Source organism: Clarias gariepinus, chromosome 20 (assembly GCF_024256425.1).
Source record: "Clarias gariepinus isolate MV-2021 ecotype Netherlands chromosome 20, CGAR_prim_01v2, whole genome shotgun sequence".
Lineage (NCBI taxonomy): Eukaryota > Metazoa > Chordata > Actinopteri > Siluriformes > Clariidae > Clarias > Clarias gariepinus.
In genome coordinates, this window is record NC_071119.1 from 22,458,061 (window position 1) to 22,464,526 (window position 6,466).

Genomic DNA, 6,466 nt, shown 5'->3' on the forward strand with positions numbered 1-6,466 from the left:
ACAAAACAGTGAATTACAACAACTGACCTCAGTTCAGGGCCCTTTCTGGATTGGCGTATTTAGGGACAGTTGGTTTTGGTCGAATGGGATGATGCTTTCAAATTCTCGGTGGAGCCCTGGCTGTCCAAATAATGTTGATCACAACGACAACTGTGGTTCAGTTAATAACAGTCTATTAATGGATAGACCATGCAACAGCCTATTCAATTTTTTCTGTTACACAGGTGAGTTTGTTGGTTTTTGGTTACTGTTGCAACTTCTTAAACCATCATATATAAAATCCCTCTAAGTATCTAATAATTCTATGAGGAATAATCCTTGTAAACAATGTGTTTTGACTTTTTGCTCGCTGCTGCATCTTTTGAAAGCCCTCAATGTGAGAAAGCAAGTTGTGAAACTAACATTTCAAGGAGACAAGCGTGTGTTTGATCCTACTGTTCAGTCCGCCATTTTACAGCAGGTATGTCATTAAAGTTATTTTTCATTGCTATGACAAAAGCATTCTCTTAGCATAGTTTTTGGTTTATAAAAGGTTATTGTATGTATTCAACACACCATACATTTTAATCTTCTACAGTTACATTTATTATCCTGTGGCATGTCTGCAAAGGAAATGAGTTTGTGCTGTCTTTTACATTACTACAGCTACAGTATAATCAGTCTAGTAACAACACCTCTCTCTCTCTCTCTCTATTTATGCAAAATTGCACCTTGACATGTTATCAAGAAACCATTCTCTCCCCAGTAAAATTAAGATTTTGTTCTTCAGATCATACAAACGCTGGAGAAACATGGCTTTTCATTAAAGACAACTGTGACTTGGAAGGTGCAACCAGATGGAAACATTTTTCACAAAAGAAGGATAGATGATCTGTAAATGACCAGCCTATAACTTTTGAGTACTTTATCAGGTTCTTTATGGTGCATTTTCATGTAAAAGTCTAACATATAACCTTGAGTTTCATTTTATTTTGATAGAGATTTTACAGTAGGCAAAAATCCAGAAGTAGATTTAGGGATATAGTAAATGTGATATAAGAAACATTAAGATGAACCAAACACCATACAGGACACAACAACACAAATACAAATATGTACATTCGAATAGTTTGTTAATGCTATGTTCAAGAAGGGACCACCAGGGCCACTCAGAGACTTGAAAAGAGCTCCCCAGTTGATAGCTAACTTGAAGATAGACATGAAGACCGTAATTAGAATTCAAGAGACTATAAATTGTAAATAGATAAAACTGGTTCTCTTTAAGCATGGGTTCATTTAGTTTAATGCTCTTTTTAAAATGGATTCAAAAGCTAGTTGTGATGGTATCCTCCAACCACACAACTAAAATGTAAGTTTATCTCAGATCTCATCAGGAATCTCAGCAATGCTCTCTGAGTTTGAAGGATTGTGTACACATTTTCCTCCCTTCAATCCTAATGGCTCTAAATAATTGTGGGTATTTGTGAGCTCAAGTATGTGAAAGAGACTAGTTGGCTCTTTTCTTCAAGTGTGAAGGTGCCCTGCAATACATTATGCAATGTAAATTTAAAATAATGCAGTTGGTTGGCTGTTTGGGTCTCAGAGGTAAAAGGTTAGGTAGGAACTGACCAGTGAATTGGGAACAGGGAAAAAACTAGAAAAAAATCAACAGAAAAAAAAAAGTTCAATTTAGAACCAGTCACCTGCTTACATCAGCTCCCCCTTTAGGCTGATAAGTAAAAGGTATTACTTGTTTCATGTGATTTCTTTGTTACAAATTTGCCTAATAATTCTTCCAATGTCTACCATCTTGCTTGTTGTTGACTTTACGCTGTGATATAATCGTTCCTATATGACAATGGAAATAATGGAAAAACAATGGGGAAAGTATGAAAAGTAAAAATATGGGTATCTCATTGTAATGTCCGGGTCATCTTGTGGAGGGCACTGCATGCCCATTAGTCTTTATGTTGTTGTTAACATGTTTTCTGTATGTCTCCTACTTTCGTATACTGTTCTTGATTAGATGTGTTATGCTCTGTTTGCTTACAATAATCTTTGTGTTGGATCTGTCTATTTTCTCAGTTAATCTGCCCAATCTCACAAAGTTTCATGGTTATTTGTCAGTTGTTTTTTTCTGTTATTGGATCAGGTTTAGGTATATATGGTATATATCATAATACCACCCCTAACCTTTAACATGTAAAAGACTTCTATTAAATGGGTCTGGTCAGATACGATGTGATATAATATGTATATTTCCTACACAGAATACACAGTACTTTCCAATACATGAAAAAAAAAAATATAAGATACAATGTTCATATGTAAATGACTTTTATTTTGAACCTATTAATCCTGTATCTGCACCTACATTTTATTAAAGTACTGAAAATGTTTGGTCTTTATATTGTTTGTCATTTACATTTTCCGCTGCAGTATTTTGAATGATATGTGAATGATGTAAATATCTTTTTGTTCTGCCCAATAGGGGAAAAAATGCTTGTTTTGTACTATGAGCTGCATCAAGTGTGAAGTGACTTGTGAGCAATGGTCAGCCATAACATTAAAACCAACCTAACAGGTGATGTGTATCGTTATAGTGGCATCTGTCAAGGGGTGGAATATATTGGGCAGCAAATAAACACTCAGTTCTCAATGTTTATATGTTCAAAGTAGGACAAATGGGCAATCATAAGGATCTAAATGACTTTAATTGGGGTCAAATTGTAATAGACGGACGCCTGGTTCTGTGCATCTCCAAAAGGTCTTCTGGGGTGTTTCTGGGATGTAGTGGCTAGTACCCAAAAGTGGTAAAAGAAAAAAATCTGTAAACCACCGGTAGGGTTATAATCTAACTGCAATGTGGCACAAGCATGGCGTCTTGAAATTCCATCTTGTCTTCCAGCCCAGGTGTATTTGCTGACCCCGCCCACCTTGGGTGGCATAGGTAATGATGTGTGTGCGAGAGGCTTGAGTTCAATTCAATTCTATTCTATTTGTATGGTGTTTTTAACAATGGTCATTGTCACAAAGCAGCTTTACAGGATCAGAAGAAAATTATGGAAGTGTGTATGAGATGTGAAAAGTGTGTATTAATAAAAATGAGCAAGACGAGAGTGTTGGTAGCAAAGAACAACTTCATGAGACGGCAGTAGGATGAAACCTTAAGAGAAATCAGACTTAATGAGGTAATCATCCTCATTTGGTTGATAACAAATAGCAGGAATTGTTCTGCAGTCATACTGTGTGTTGTGAGGCTGGAATTTCAATATAAACGTTGTTGTCTTTAAGTTAATATGGAATCCAGTTTGTTATTGGAAGCTCAGGTAGGATATAGGAAATTCCTCAATGGCTTGTAGAAATCCACATCATCTCGCTCCAGATCTTTCACATGAACTAAATCTATACTCTGGACATACAGTTTTAAAAAAACCCTCTGAGCTAAAATATTTTAGAATGATAATAGATGAATATCTACTATCTAGCCGGCCAACATTTCACCTTCATCACCGACCATGCTCCTCTACAATAGATGGCAAGCGTGAAAGACTAACACATGCATTACTTTTTGGTTTGTTTCTCTGAAAGGTTTTTCCTTTCAGGATCAGCACCAAGCCAGGACACAATAAGGTAATGCTAATAAACTCTTGAGACAGCATGTCCTGTGGGCCATACCAGTAGTAGACTTATAGCTGTGGGTGTTGGAGGTGTTGTTTACTGTGGCCACTGATACAGTTGCACAGAAAAAAAACCCACTCCTTACAGAACGTCAGACAAGCGCAGAACAGAAAATTGGGCTCGTTTTCTCAACCCATAAAGCTCATCCCATTGCGGGTTTTACTTTGTTACATTTACTACAGGTATGCTTTGATGTCTTATTTTTTATTTACAGTTCACACTGCTTGATTTGTTTAATGTTTTATAATTTTCCTAATGTTTTTATAAAAATCTTATAAATTTCTTACATTTTGCATTTTTGCATGTTTTACAAGGGCAGAATGGAGTAATAGCACAAATACTGTAGGTTGAAGCAGCTTCTTCAGAGCAGGATCTCTGTGACTTCAGATATCTTTTCTGCAGAACAAAACTATCCAGCCCTGGTCTCATTTTAACATACAAACACTGTCTATGACTTTTCAGGTAGGCCTCGCTATTTCATAGCAACATTACAGAAAGTCCTGCTTTGGATAGTTAATGTAAAAAATATAAAATGCCTTGAAGCACACATCAACTGCCCCAAGTAGTGTGCATTGCTCCAGAGCCTGTCCCACCAGAATGACGAATGCCTGAGAGCAGCGCTGGTCATCATCTCCCACGTCAGGATGTACAGTAGGGGTACGGCCTTGACACTTCAGCCTGCTGGAGGTATTCCACCATGTTGGTGCTAACCTTAGAAAGAAATGAAAGAATGTTTTGTTAAATAACAAATATTAAACTGAATAAGAATGTGCAATAGGATTTATACTAAATAAAAAATGACAAAGCTAGAGTATAGGTACAAAAACATGAAGTACTGAAACAAAAACATGGAGACAGGCTACTGTACCACCAAAAATAAAACAACAAAATATGCATGGCTTTTAGAGTAAAGCTCCTTAGATATTTTTTTTAAGTCAGACTAGTTGATGTGAGCGCTAACGCTAGCAACCTAACTAAATGCCTGCGTCATGCTAGCACTACAGTTAACAGGTTACTGTTCATTCATCACTTCATCTTCGTCATCCTGCACACATTCTACAGAGAAAGATAAAAAGCTCAGACATCTTATCCGTTTCCTTCATACACAGCTGGGGTTCTTTGGCTAACTATAGCAGCTATTGTCAGCTAAATTATCTTACCTCAGACCAGCCTGAAAGTTTGAGTGTAACCTTAACACGGTAACAGCAATAAATGTTACATATAGTAATAATTTTTCAGTCATATGTGACTTAGGTGAGTGAACATGTGTATACAGACCTTGTATTTAACGTCATTTTCCCTTAAATGAACCGTCATCAGCGGTGTGGGAGCTCAAGAGAGACACGAAGCTCTGACTGACAGCCGCTGAATCCACCGGTGAACTTTGGGGGAGGAGCCAAGCAAACTTCAACCCAGCAGCTGGGTTACACAAAAACTACCCAACTCTCTGTAAATAACCCAGAAAAATGACCCAACAGAGGCAACCCAGCGCTTGGGTAAAAAAAAAACCCAGCGTTTTTTAGAGTGTGTGGTTTTTGGCTACTGTTACAAGTACTTAAAATCCATTAAGGAATAATCCTTGTAAACAACGTAATTTGTCTTTTTGCTGTCTGGCAAATTGTGAAACTGACATTTCAAGGAGACAAGCGTGTGTTTGATCCTACTGTTCAGTTAGCCATTTTACAGCAGGTATGTCATAAAAAGTTTAGATATTTTTATTGCTGTGACAGAAATATTCTTTTGCCGTTGTTTTTGGTTTATAAAAGGTTAATGTAATAAATACATCATACATTTTAATCATTTACAGTTTCATTCAATCTTGTGTGATGTGTGCAAATGAGTTCCTCTTGTCTTTTATATCACTACAGATATAATTAGTTATTCCAACAACAATGTCTCTCTCTCTCTCTCTCTCTCTCTCTCTTGCTCTCGCTCTCTCTCTCTTTCTTTTAATTTATTTATGCTATTTGCGGCTTGATACGTTATCAAGATACAATTATCTTCCCAGTATTAAAGGCATTCCTATGCCACAAAACATACCTATTAGGAATTAAAATTATGTTATTCACTTCATAGATTTAAAGAAATGTTTAAAGATAAGGTGTTTAGTGAATATATGACATGAAATAGATATGATTATTTTTTTCTTCCTAATTTCTTTTCTTTTCTTAAGTGAAAGAATAATTAATTTTGACATCTTTTGTTTATGTGTATAAGTGACAATATTTGTTGAGACAATATTTTGTGTAATTTACTGTAAAGTGTCGCTCATTATTTGTTGATGTATAAAGGGTAGGCATAATAAGCAATGCTTTAGCCTACACCTTTTTCAGTGTTAAACTGAAATAAACTGAACTGAACTGAACTGACCTGTAGATGACCAGCCTATAACTTTTTGAATACTTAAACAGGTTCTGCATTGGTACATTTTCACGTAATATGCTAACATATAACCTTGAATTTTAGATTATTTGTATAGAAATTTTTACAGTAGGCAAATATTCAGAAGAAGCAGATTTAGGACTATAGTTAATGTACACCATACAGAACACAGCAACAAAAATACAATATATGTACTACTGCATTAGAATAGTGTTTATGTTAAGGAAAGGACATTGCTAGACAATCAAATTTAGGAGACACAAAGTATAAAATATTGTTCGTAAGTAGATAAAACAGAATGTTTTGATAGTTCGGTCTACTGCTTTTTTAAGTATGTTTGCAAATACCAGTTGTGAAGATACAGCCATTTATCCACGTTAGTTGTTGGTATACAACTAAAATATAAGTGCATCTTGGGTTGCAG